This window comes from Halichoerus grypus, chromosome 11, assembly GCF_964656455.1.
Source record: "Halichoerus grypus chromosome 11, mHalGry1.hap1.1, whole genome shotgun sequence".
Taxonomy (NCBI): Eukaryota; Metazoa; Chordata; class Mammalia; order Carnivora; family Phocidae; genus Halichoerus; species Halichoerus grypus.
The window spans coordinates 50,830,917-50,843,978 of record NC_135722.1 but is presented as its reverse complement, the minus strand read 5'-3'; the positions used below and the strand labels follow the sequence as shown (position 1 = coordinate 50,843,978).

General features: G+C 41.5%; 1 protein-coding gene across 5 annotated transcripts in view; it reads left to right on the top strand.

Moving 5' to 3' along the window:
- The window catches only part of STIM1 (stromal interaction molecule 1), a 187,318-nt gene that overhangs the window by 138,745 nt on the left and 35,511 nt on the right, over positions 1 to 13,062 (top strand). The gene's annotated exons all lie outside the window — the stretch shown is intronic.

Below are 13,062 nucleotides of genomic sequence, written 5' to 3'. Positions count from 1 at the left end.
TACAGTCTTGAAGGGAAGTGGTAACAGTAGGCATCTGTGTCTTGTTTCTGATCTCAGGAGGAAAACATTCAGTCTTTCACCATTAAATATAACATTAGCTGTGGGGATTTTTTTGCAAAAGTCTTTTGTTAAATTGAGGAAGTGACTTTCTATTACTGATTTGCTGAGAGCTTTTATCAGGAATGGATGTTGGATTTTATCAAATGAGTTTTCTGTGTCTGTTGAGATGATTGCCTGTTTTTTCTATTTTTATTTGCTAAGATGGTGAATTACATTGATTATTTTTATTTTTTAAAATATTTTATTTATTTATTTGACAGAGAGAGACACAGTGAGAGAGGGAACACAAGCAGGGGGAGTGGGAGAGGGAGAAGCAGGCTTCCCGCCAAGCAGGAGCCCGATGTGGGGCTCGATCCCAGGACCCTGGGACCATGACCCGAGCTGAAGGCAGACGCTTAACGACTGAGCCACCCAGGCGCCCTACATTGATTATTTTTAAAAAAGATTTTATTTATTTATTTGAGAGAGAGAGAGAGAGAGAGCACATGAACAGGGGGAGGGCAGAGAGAGAGGGAGAGAGAGAATCCCAAGGAGACTCCACCTTGATCATGGAGCCCAACTTGGGGCTTGATCTCACAACCCCAAGATCATGACCTGAACCAAAATCAAGAGTCAGATGCTTAACTGACTGAGCCATCCAGGCGCCCCACATTGATTAATTTTTAAATGTTAATCCAACCCTGCATTCTTGGGATAAACCCCACTTGGTCATTATCCTTTTACTGTATGGTTGGATTCTGTTTGCTAAAATTTCATTTCAAATTTTTATATCTTTGTTAATGAGGGATATTGGCTTATAGTTTTCTTATAATACCTTTGTTTTTGGTATCAGGATTATGCTGGCCTCATTGAATTAATTGGGAAGTATTCTTCAATTTTTCAGAAGACTTCATATAGAGTTGGTATTATTTTTCTGTAAATATTTGCTAGAGTTCACCAATAAAGCCACATGATCCTGGAGTTTTCTTTGTGACAAGGTTTTTAATAACAGTGTCAATTTCTTGAATAGGTATAGGACTGTTAGGTTATCTATTTCTTCTTGAGTGAGCTTTTGTATTTTGTGTCTTCAATTTGTCTATTTCATTAAGTCATCAATTTACTGGCGTACATTTATTCATAACCTTGTCTTTTTTTTTTTAAAGATTTTATTTATTTATTTGAGAGAGAGAGAATGAGAGACAGAGAGCACGAGAGGGAAGAGGGTCAGAGGGAGAAGCAGACCCCCTGCTGAGCAGGGAGCCCGATGTGGGATTCGATCCCAGGATTCCGGGATCATGACCTGAGCTGAAGGCAGTCGCTTAACCAACTGAGCCACCCAGGCGCCCCATAACCTTTTCTTATTATTCTTTTTAATACATTGATATACTCAAAGGACCAGTGTTTGGTCACAAGGATTTTCTCTATTGTTGGCTATTTCATTGGTTTTTACATTGATCTTTATTATTTTCTTTCTTCTGCTTACTTTGGGTTTAATTTGTTCTTCTTTTCTAGTTTGTTAAGGTGGAAACTAAGATCATTGATTTGAGGCCTTTCCTTTTTTCTTTTTCTTTTTTTTTTTTTTTAAATTTTTTTTATTGTTATGTTAATCCCCATACATTACATCATTAGTTTTAGATATAGTGTTCCATGATTCATTGTTTGTGCATAACACCCAGTGCTCCATGCAGAACGTGTCCTCCTCAATACCCATCACCAGGCTAATCCATCCTCCCAGCCCCCTCCCCTCCTTTTTTCTAATATAGACATTTAATGCTATAAATTTCCCGTAAGTACTGCTTTAGGTATTTTGCAAATTCTGGTATGTTTTGGTTGTTTGCTTTTTTCTAACTGGTTTATTGGTGGCATAGACAGAGTAAAAATACCTAAAATGAAAACACAACTGGTGATGAATCCTTATTATCACTTTTTCTTTTTTCTTTTTTGGTCTGATACAGTCTCCAGTAACTCCAATACAGTGTATTCCTTAATAATGTATTCCAATTTGAGGAATTCTTTTGGCCCTGGAAATGCATACCTCTGAAATCTGTCTTATATCTGACATCCATCTAGTAATGGTTCTTCACTATGTTAGATGATATGTTTTCTTTTGATTTTCATTCAGTTCAAAATACTTTCTCTTTCCTTTTTGATGTCTTTGATTCCTGAGTTTTTTAGAAGCATGGTATGTAGTTTTCAAATGTTGGGGGATTTTCCAGAGATTTTTCTGTTATCGATTTCCAGTTTAATTCCATTGTGGTCTGAGAACGTACTTTGTATGTCTTGAATCCTTTAAAACATTTTTAAATTCTAGTTACTTAACATACAGTGTAATATTGGTTTCAGGAGTAGGAGTCCTTTCAATATTTTTTAATCCTTTAAAAATTTTTAAAACCTTTTTTTTTTTATGTCCCTGAACATCATATATCTTGGTATGTGCACTTGACTATTGTTGGGTGGAGTGTTCTATAAACGTCAGTCAGGCCATGTTGGTTGATGGTATTGTTCAAGTCTGCTGTATCTTTGCTGATTTTCTGCCTATTGCTCTTATCAGTTATTGAGGGGGAGTATTTAAATTTCCAACTATAATTGTGGATTTGCCTATTTCTCCTTGCCTATTAATTCTATGAGTTTTTCTTCATGTATTTTTTTTTAAAGATTTTATTTATTTGACAGAGACACAGCAAGAGAGGGAACACAAGCAGGGGGAGTGGGAGAGGGAGAAGCAGGCTTCCGGCCGAGCAGGGAGCCCGATGCGGGGCTTGATGCGGGGCTCGATCCCAGGACCCTGAGATCATGACCTGAGCCGAAGGTAGACGCTTAACGACTGAGCCAACCTTCATGTATTTTGAAGGTTTCTTACTAGGTGCATAAAGATTTAGGATTTTTTTTTTAAGTTTATTTATTTAAGTAATCTCCACACCCAATGTAGGACTCGAACTCATGACCCTGAGATCAAAAGCCTCATTCTTTATCAGCTGAGCCAGCCAAGTGCCCCAAGATTTAAGATTATTTTGTCTTCTTGATTAATTGATCTCATTATTATGAAATGACTTTCTTTTTCCCTGGTGATAGTCTTTGCTCTGAAATCTCCTTTTATATTAATAAAACTTTCTTTCAAGTATTATTGGTTTTGTGTATCTTTTTCCATCTATTTACTTTTAATCTACGTGTGTGTGTTTTGGGGGGTGGCAGAAGGAGAGGGAGAGAGAATCTTTTTTTTTTTTAAAGATTTTATTTATTTAACACAGAGAGAGCAAAAGACAGAGAGACAGAGAGACAGAGAGCAAGCACAAGCAGCGGGAACAGCAGGCAGAGGGAGAAGCAGGCTCCCCACCAAGCAAGGAGCATGTTGCGGGGCTCAATCCCAGGACCCTGGAATCATGACCTGAGCTGATGGCAGACGCTTAACTGACTGAGCCACCCAATTGCCCCGAGGGAGAGAGAATCTTAAGCAGGCTTCACACCCAGTGAGGAGCCCAACATGGGGCTCCATCTCACGACCCTGAGATCATGACCTGAGTTGAAATCAAGAGTCAGATGCTTAACTGACTGAGCCACCCAGGCATCCCCTTGTGTTTTTATATTTAAATGCATTTCTTATAAACAGTTTATGATTGGGTCTTGTATTTTTTTTTTGCAATCTGATAATCTCTGCCTTTTAGTTGGGGTATTTAGACCATTTACATTTAATGTGGTTATTAATCTGATTAGATTTGAGGCTACTATCTTGCTATTTGTTTTCTGTTTTCTCCTGCTGTTTTTTTTTAATTCCCTTTTCCTCTTTTTCTGCCTTCTTTTGGATTAATGAGTAGTTTTTATGATTCCATTTTATCTTTTTTTTATTGGTTTAACTCTTTCGTTATTTTAGTGATTGCTCTAGAAGATAAAATATGCATCTTTAACTTATCACAGTCTACTTTCTAGGGATATTATTATTTTAGTTTTTATTGAAATATAGTTGACACACAATATTACATTAGTTTCAGGCGTACAGCATAGTGATTCAACAACTCTATATGTATGCTGTGCTCACCACAGCTGTAGCTACTGTCACTATATAATGCTATTGCAATTGCAATACCACTGATTGTATTCCCTTTACTCTACCTTTCATTGCTGTGACTTATTCATTCTGTTTGGAAGCTTGTATATCCCACTCCCTTTCATTCATTTTGCCCTTTCCCCTAGCCCCTTCTCCTCTGGCAACCACAAGTTTGTTCTCTGTTTTATGGGTCTGTTTCTGCTTTGTTTGTTTGTTCATTTGTATTGTTCTTTTGATTCCATATATAAGTTAAATCATATGGTATTTATTTTTCTCTGTCTGACTTACTTTACTTCACATAATACCCTCCAGGTCCATCTGTGTTGTTGCATATGGTAACCACATTTCCTTTATCCATTCATCTACTGCTGGATACTTAAGATTGCTTTCATATCTTGGCTATTGTAAAACATGCTGCAGTAAACAGGGGTGCATATATTTTTTCAAATTAGTGTTTTCATTTTCTTTGGGTAAATACCTAGTAGTAGAATTACTGGATCATATGGTAATTTTATTTTTAATTTTTTAAGGAACCTCCATACTGTATTCCACAGTGACTGCACCAGTTTATATTCCCACCAATAGTACATGAGGTTTCTGAAGAGATACTATTATACCTTATCACATATAGTGTAAGAACCACAGTAGTGTACTTCCATTTCTTCCCTCTCAACTTTAGTTCCACTCTGCACTGTGGCCTGGAAATTCTTTCAAAGCCAGAAGCTAGGGCAATTGTATCACCTGCCTCATTTGTTTACTATCTCTCAAAGATCACTGTCCATTGTAGGCTGATGTCCAATGTCTTGAAAACCATTGTTTCAAATATTTTGTCTTTTTTTTCCTGTTTTTTTTTTTTTTTTTTTTTGGGTTGTTTCAGGAGGGAGGATGAATTCCATTCTAGTTATTTCATCTTAGCCTGAAGCAGAAACCTCCCCTTAATCATCTTTTGCTTGGATGCTTTCATACTATTCTTCTTGGCTCAGTCTACCTCTACTGTAGTTTGTCCTTTGATTGGTTCCAGAGAGATCTTTCAAAAGTAAATATCTGACCATGTCTCTGCTTGCATTTTTCAGTGGCTTCTCATTAAAAAAAAAAAAAAATTTTTTTTAAATAATGAAACAAACATGCTAGGACACCAAATTCTTAGGTGGAAGAAATATTCTTAATTGGAACCTGGATAAATAAAGGTATTGCTAAAGATGGTACAAGTAAATTCCCATGTAATCATATATGATAATCATATGTTATTTTGAAGAGATAAATATTGGCTCTTCTATTGGTTAGGTAACACTTGAGTTTCTGTAGAATTAGCAGTAAGCTTAGGTTACAACTGCCGTCTCATTTGGTACTCAACACAATAAGGTACTTGAAAGCTCAGTAGTTGTTGATGTTATTATAGCAAATGCCATTGATTTTTTAGTGTTTATCTATGAGATGCTAGATGCATTAAAATTAAATGTCCATTTGTAATCTCAACTAAATTATCTCAGTTAGGGGAAAAAAGCTCAATATGTATATGTAAGTAAAAATCTAGTGATCTTTTATATCCTGAGAGTTTCTTCATATTTTAGTGCTGTTTCTCCATCATGCCTATTCATCTTTGTAGTATTGGCCCCAAAAGGTACTGTTTCTCTCCTACAATTTGTGCAAACATGCCTGCATTAAAAAAGAAAACAAATAACTGAGTACCTTCTATATACCAGGCATTGTGCTAGATTAGCATATCAGGCGCATGCTAATTTCTGTGATCTACTTCTTTTTCTTTTTTTTTTTTGAAAATTTTAATTTAAATTTAATTTAGTTAAAATATAGTGTATTATTAGTTTCAGGGGTAGAATTTAGTGATTCATCAGTTGCATGTAACACCCAGTGCTCATTACTTCAAGTGCCTTCCTTAATGCCCATCACCCAGTTATCCCATCCCCCCGTCCACCTCCCCTCCAGCAACCCTCAGTTTGTTTCCTGTAGTTAAGAGTCTCTTATGGTTTGCCTCTCTGTTTTTATCTTACTTTATTTTTCCTTCCCTTCCCTTATGTTCATCTGTTTTGTTTCTTAAATTCCACATACAAGTGAAATCATATGGTATTTGTCTTTCGAGTGACTTATTTCACTTAGCGTAATACCTTCTAGTTCCATCCATGTTGTTGCAAATGGCAAGATTTCATTCTTTTCGATGGCTTAGTAATATTTAGTTGTATATATATATCCCACATCTTCATTATCCATTCATCTGTCGATGGGCATCTGGGCTCTTTCCATAGTTTGGCTATTGTGGGCATTGCTGCTATGAACATTGAGGTGCAGGTGCCCCTTATTTTCTACCACTTTCCATCCCATCTCTTCTATAGCTACACTGATTTATCTGAAGTTACTAGGATATGTCGTTTCCTTTCATTCCTTGATGCTTTCATATATACTGTCCCCTCTGTCCTTCCCCCTTGTTGATCTGATTGAATCCTATTTGACAATTAAGACTCAACTTAAGTATACCCTTCTTTAGGAAATCTTCCCTGGAAACCATAGGCTATGTTAGGTGCCTACTGTGTTCCCACAGCTCCTTACCCTTATCGCATCATAGCATTTAGCACACTAATTGCAACCATCTGTTCCCTTGCCTGTTTTCACACCAGACTGCTTCAGGGCATTATCTTATGTGATTTTATATCTTAACACTTAGCACAGGGCCTGGCCCAGTGTAGGGATGCGGAAGACAGAAGTTTGCCCTTGGCTCTACCATGTGTGATCTTAAACAAGTGGTTTGGCTCATTCAACATTCCAAAATAGGTTCTCTTACTGTTCTGTGCCCATGCAGACCTGGTTTGTGCAGGGTGGCCTTGTGGGCCTGTCACCTGAGGCCTTGGCCCAAGGGCTGGATTCTTTTTGTAATGATGATTCAGGGCTTGAGGTTGACAGCATATGAGAAAACTAAGACCCCTGCCTCCCTCAAGGTGCAGATGGCAAGCTGCTAGTGAAAGCCAGAAGGAAACCACTCAGAGAGACAAACCATAGGCCTAGGCCCAAACCGCTTTTAGGAGAGGGCCACTTTGGTAAGATTCTGTAGGTCTTTTGGAGTGCTCTCTATCCAGAGTAGCCAGATAAGAAGCTAGGCTTTGTGATGCCTTTTCTGTCTCACTCTAGCAGTCAGCCATTCCTTTCTTGGTCCCCCCACATCACCCCATATGAAGTACTATCTTATCCTCATGTGTTTTCTTTTCTTTTTTTTTAAAGATAAGATGTTTTTATTTTTTTAAAGGTTTTATGTATGTATGTATGTATGTATGTATTTGAGAGAGAGAGAGAGACCACACGCAGGGGGAGTGTTAGACAGAGGGAGAGGGAGAAGCAGGTTCCCCGCTGAGCAAGGAGCCCGATGTGGGACTCCATCCCAGGACCCTGGGATCATGACCTGAGCCAAAGGCAGCCGCTTAACCGACTGAACCACCCAGGCACCCTCATGTGTTTTCTTACATGTCTCCTTCTCTAGAAGAGAGCCCTTGTGATGGAAGTTATGCATGGTTTTTTTTTTAAAGATTTTATTTATTTATTTGACAGAGAGACAGTAAGAGAGGGAACACAAGCAGGGGGAGTGGGAGAGGGAGAAGAAGGCCTCCCACTGAGCAGGGAGCCTGGTGCGGGGCTCGATCCCAGGACCATGGGATCATGACCTGAGCCGAATGCAGACGCTTAAGGACTGAGCCACCCAGGTGCCCCGGAAGTTATGCATATTGGTCTCTGTATGTAGTAACTTGCCCAGAACCTACCAGAGTAGGAAGCCAGGGAGAGCTTGGTGAATGAATAAATGAATGGTGATGGTAATAATAATCAATATTTCCTTGGCATTTATTTATGCTAGGAGCTTCCCATATCTTCACTTTGCTCTTGTGATGTGAGAACTCTGATTCTCACCATTTTATAGGTGACAAAAATGAGACCCAGAAAGGTTAAGTAACTTGTCTGTGGTCCTACATCTAGTAAGCGGTAGATCCCGAATCCAAACAAAAGCCCACATTCTTAACCACTGTGCTGACTGGCTGACCAAAGGGCTGAGCAAAAGCTGACTGAGCAATCAACTGACTAACAGCTGTGTGAAGGAGAGGCAAAGAAAGGACTGTCAACAGTCCTGCCAGACGTAGTTCTTTTGGGATGTGGGTTTGAAACCACAAAACTAAATGAGGGCTTCATCCGGAGGCACCACCAGTCCATTAGGGGAAAGAGATCCTGATTCAGGAGCCCATTTCTTACTGCTTATTCTTTCTCTGGCAAGAGAAAGGATTGGCCAAGGCCGAGGACCTGTTCTGGCATATTCCCAGAGGTATTGCTATAGCTCACGTGCTAGGGAGTAATGCTTACTGTTGCATCTTTCTGGAGTGCCTTTCCCCCAAGTATTCACATGGCTCACGCCTTCATTTCACTGTCTGTTCCAATGTCACCTCATCAGAGAGGCCTTCCCCGATCCAATCTGAGAACGCGCTACTCTTTATTCTCTTACCCTGCTTTGTTTTTCTTCATTGTACTGATCACCACCCGACATAGAATTATTTGTTTATGGTGTTTTAGTTTGTCTCTCCCCACCAGGGATCCGGGGCTCTGTTGTGTGTACTGTTGTCTCCCTAGCTCCTGAAGCAGTGCCTGGCAAGCAGTCAGTGCTTGATGTCTGTTTTTGTTTTTTTCAGTGAATAAATGATTTTGGACTTTGAGACTACCTGCCTTCAAGGACTTTCATCATTTGGCCTCAGTAATGCCTCACTCTTCTTGTCTCTATATGTTACCCTTCAACTCCAGACAAACTGGAGTTAGTGTTCTCTGAACAGGCCTCACATTTTATAGTTCTCTCTTTGTTCACGTTTCTTCCCTCTTTCATATATATATATATAAATCTAGCATTCTAAAATGGCCAGGTATTTGGCAGTCCTCGATTACTTCATTTTTTTTTTTTGTGGTTATTTCAGAATAAAGTGGGAGAGTTTACTCATTTGTTTTTTAGAATTTATTTATTTGGGAGAGAGAGAGCAGAGTGAGAGAGCACACAGCAGGGGTGGACGGTCAGAGGGAGAGGCAGACTCTCTGGGGTGCCTGGGTGGCTCAGTCGTTAATTGTCTGCCTTCGGCTCAGGTCATGATCCCAGGGTCCTGGGATCGAGCCCCACATCGGGCTTTCTGCTCCGCAGGAAGCCTGCTTCTCCCTCTCCCACTCCCCCTGCTTGTGTTCCCTCTCTTGCTGTGTCTCTCTCTGTCAAATAAATAAATAAAATCTTAAAAAAAAAAAGAAGAAGCAGACTCTCTGCTGAGCAGGGAGCCCTGTAACACGGGGCTGGATCCCAGGACCCTGGAATCATGACCTGAGCTTAACCAACTGAGCCACCCAGGCACCCTGAGTTTACTCATTTTATATAAAAATCTTTCTCAAATGGAAAAGGCCCCTTCCTATTCTTTAAAAAAAAAAAAATCCAGAAATTGATGTTCAGTTAGCTTCTCAGATAGTCAAGATCTATCCTGGCCTCCATATCAATTTCTGGAGTTCTCTGCTGATATGCATAAGGTAAGTGCTTTACTTCCATGAGAAGTCTGTGGGGGAAAGTGATGCTGTTGGTGGGAAAGCATAATGGAAATCCTGATGGGATGTGCTACCTGTGATCCAGGACCTACAGAGTGCCTTCATTTGTCCATTCATTCATTTATATTGATTCTTTTGTCCAGTAAACTTTACAGAGTAGTTCAAATGATCTAGCTCTGTGTTAGACATTGGGGAATGTGACATGTTCCCTACCACCACATTGTTTCAAGCACAATGGAGAAGAGAGATACGTGACTAAGTAATAACAATATAACATACAGCTCCCAATATAACATAAGGGAGAGCTAGTACTTATTTTATTTTGAAGGTTTTAGAAGAGAGGATTTTGAAATGGGCTCCAAAGCATTTCCACAAGTGTAGAGTTAGAGGTGGGTTTTAAGGATTAGTTGGTGGTTAGCCAGCCGCGAAGAGGGAAAAGAGCTTTTCTGGAAATAGCAAAGACCTAGAAATCTGAGAGCAATGTCCAAGGATGCATAAGAAAATAGCGCAAGATACCGATTCTGTATAAGGTCTGCCGAGGTAAGAGCTACAGCAGAGACAGCATCCAGGGCGGAGCTGTGAAGTTCAGGTTGACTGAACTGAATCTGTGTTGGATGAGTTTGACTGTTTGCCCAGTGGTATCCAACTGCACAACACAATCAGCTGGGGTGCTACAAGACAAGACTATAGCTTGTACTTTTATTGCATTTATCTCATTCTTCAATTTTTGTGTATGTTTTACAATATACCTAATGTCAGCATGTGAATCTGATTTATAAACAGTCATATATTGGCAGTGTATGGTCAAAATACAGTTGGAGTATGTCATGAAAAGGGTTGGAGACTACAAAGTTAGCCACCTTATAGATTTCTCTTAGGAAGGACTCTTTGGTATGGAAAACTCCAGGGGTTGGCCTTCTCTGACTCCACGTAGTATTGTCTGTCGTTTTGCCCAGAGATGTAGTTTTTGATCTCTCCAGGGGCCTTATGGACAGGCTCAGGGTGATGAGAGGCTGATGACTTTAGAAGACTGTCTCTTGTTTGCATGTCCTCCTGGGATTTGGACACGTGAGTCATTTGGAGACCGTATCTGTACTAAGCCCTCCTTGCCAAATTCCGTGGCTTTCTACTGACGGCAACAGCTCTCTGTACTTGCTCTTACCGTCTTCCTCACTTTGGCCTGGAGATTCTTCCCATTTTCTCTTTTGGAATGAGAAAGCAGAACAAGACTTTTAGCTTTTAGGTATTTGAACCTTAGGGGCAAGAGGCCCTGATATCTCGCCTTGACTACTGAGTGAGTGGGACACAGGGTTGCTCTCTGACAAGGATGCAGCCCATCCTGGCTTACTTCGCTCAGACTGCAGTGACTCTGGATGGCCACACCATGCTGCCAAGCCTACTTAGATAGGGTGTCTGCTTAGGTAACAGAATGATCGCATGCACACACACAGAACAACTACCTTGAGATTTATCCTGACATGCTGAAGCCATTATCCTTTCCCCAGTAGCTTAGCCATGGAGGGGCTGACTGTGTTGAGAGTCCATCCTCACTGGAGGGCGGTGGCCCCCAGCTACAGACCCTCTGTCTCACTCAATGTAGTGTTTAGAGCCGTGGTTCTCAGCCGGGGGGTGGGGGCATCCTGTCCCCCAGGGAACATTGGGCATACCTGGAGACATTTTTGAAGGTCACGAGTGGCAGCATGCTACATTTAGTGGCTAGATGCCAGGGACTGCTGTTACCACCCTCCACTGCAGAGGACGGCCCCCACAACAGAGAATTGTCCTACCCAGAATGTCAGTGGTGCAGACTGAGAAACTCTGGTCAGAGTGCCTCTGCCTGTCTCCGCCGCGGCCGAAGGTGCAGCTCGGGAGGAGTTCCCGCACGCCAGGCGTCCATGCTCCCGCTAATGTCAAGGCATCCCCCCGGTAGACAAGGGGCCCTTGTAGCTCAGCTAGCCGCAGGCCTTTCTAGCAACAAAAAAGTGGCCTTCTTCCCACTTCCCATGCCAAGCAGAAAGGCCCCTTTGTGCGAGACACGGCCGAGCGCCCTTGGCAGTGGTGGCGGGAGCGTGTTGTTCTCCGCACTTCACAGGCTGGTACTTGTCCGTCTGCCTCAGATCTGTGTGTCACTCGGCTACACCTTCATTACCCGGCATTCCAGACCGTAGTGAACGCGCACATTTGTCATGTCGACAGATGTGTACAGAGGCGGATACATTCCTTCTCAGGAATAAAAGGCTAATACATCCTACTTTTTTAACCCTGCTCTGTCGTCCCTCCTTTCCCAAACCCCAGGATTTGAACGTAGCTCTTGGACATTAATTTCTCTCTTCTTTTCAATGCTTTCTAGTCTGGGAATTTGAAATTTAACCAAGCAATGACTAAGCGCCCTTTGCCTAGCCTCTGGGATCTTGTCTTCTGGGATGCAGTCTGAGGGCACTAGACCTGCCTCACCTCCTCCCCAGGCCCCTTTCCCTTCTCACCTCCTGTGCCTCTGCGGATAGTTTCAGGTACCTCCAGAGTCTCTCGGGCTCAGAACTTCCCTCCTGAGGTCTAGAAGCTTCTTGAGGACGTTAAGAGATTGGAGCATTTTTGCCTTCAACCTTGTTTCCTGCAGGATGCTTGAGTGTCTGCTCTGCGCCGCCACGGGCTGGGCTCCACTGTAGGGGGTATAGGAGAACGAAGGGGCAGGTCCAGGCTTCCAGCTTCTCCAGCTTCCGTGAGAGTGACAGAAGTAGCCCAGCATCTGAGGTGTTGCACTGTGTATTTGTTTAAGGAGATTGTTGTTTCTGTTTGGGGGCCCACAATCAGAACGTCTCTGGAACTCCTCATGTGGGGGTCGTTATTCTTTGAGTAAATTCTTATTGATGCTACTGTATAAGAAGCTCTATTTTATTTTATTTTATTTTACTTTGTTAAAGATTTATTTATTTGTTTTAGAGAGAGAGAAAGAGAGTGCGAGGGAGAGAGGCAGAGGAAAGAGGAAGAGAGAGAATATTCAGGCAGACTCCCCGCTGAGTGCAGAGCCTGACCCAGGGCTCGATCTCACCACCCTGAGATTAGGACCCGAGCTGAAATCAAGAGTCGGCTGCTTAACCGACTGAGCCACCCAGGCGCCCCAGGGAATCTCTGTTTTAGAGATAGTGGGGTGGGCAACAATGCATAGGACATAGTCCATGTCTTCAGTGCTGTCTGACTTTTAGAGGGAAATTGGATAGCATTCTGATGAAAGGCAGTTTTGGGGAAAGACATGGACCTTAAGAGAAAAGGGTGAGAAATCTCACTATTTCACTCTGCTTCAGAACTTTTTTGGCTTCTTCCTGCTCACAGCAGTAGTCTTCAAACTTGAGGATGTACAAATTCCTTTTAAGGGAAATAACTTATCTTGGACCTACAATGCTGACTTAAATTGTTTTTATTATAATTAT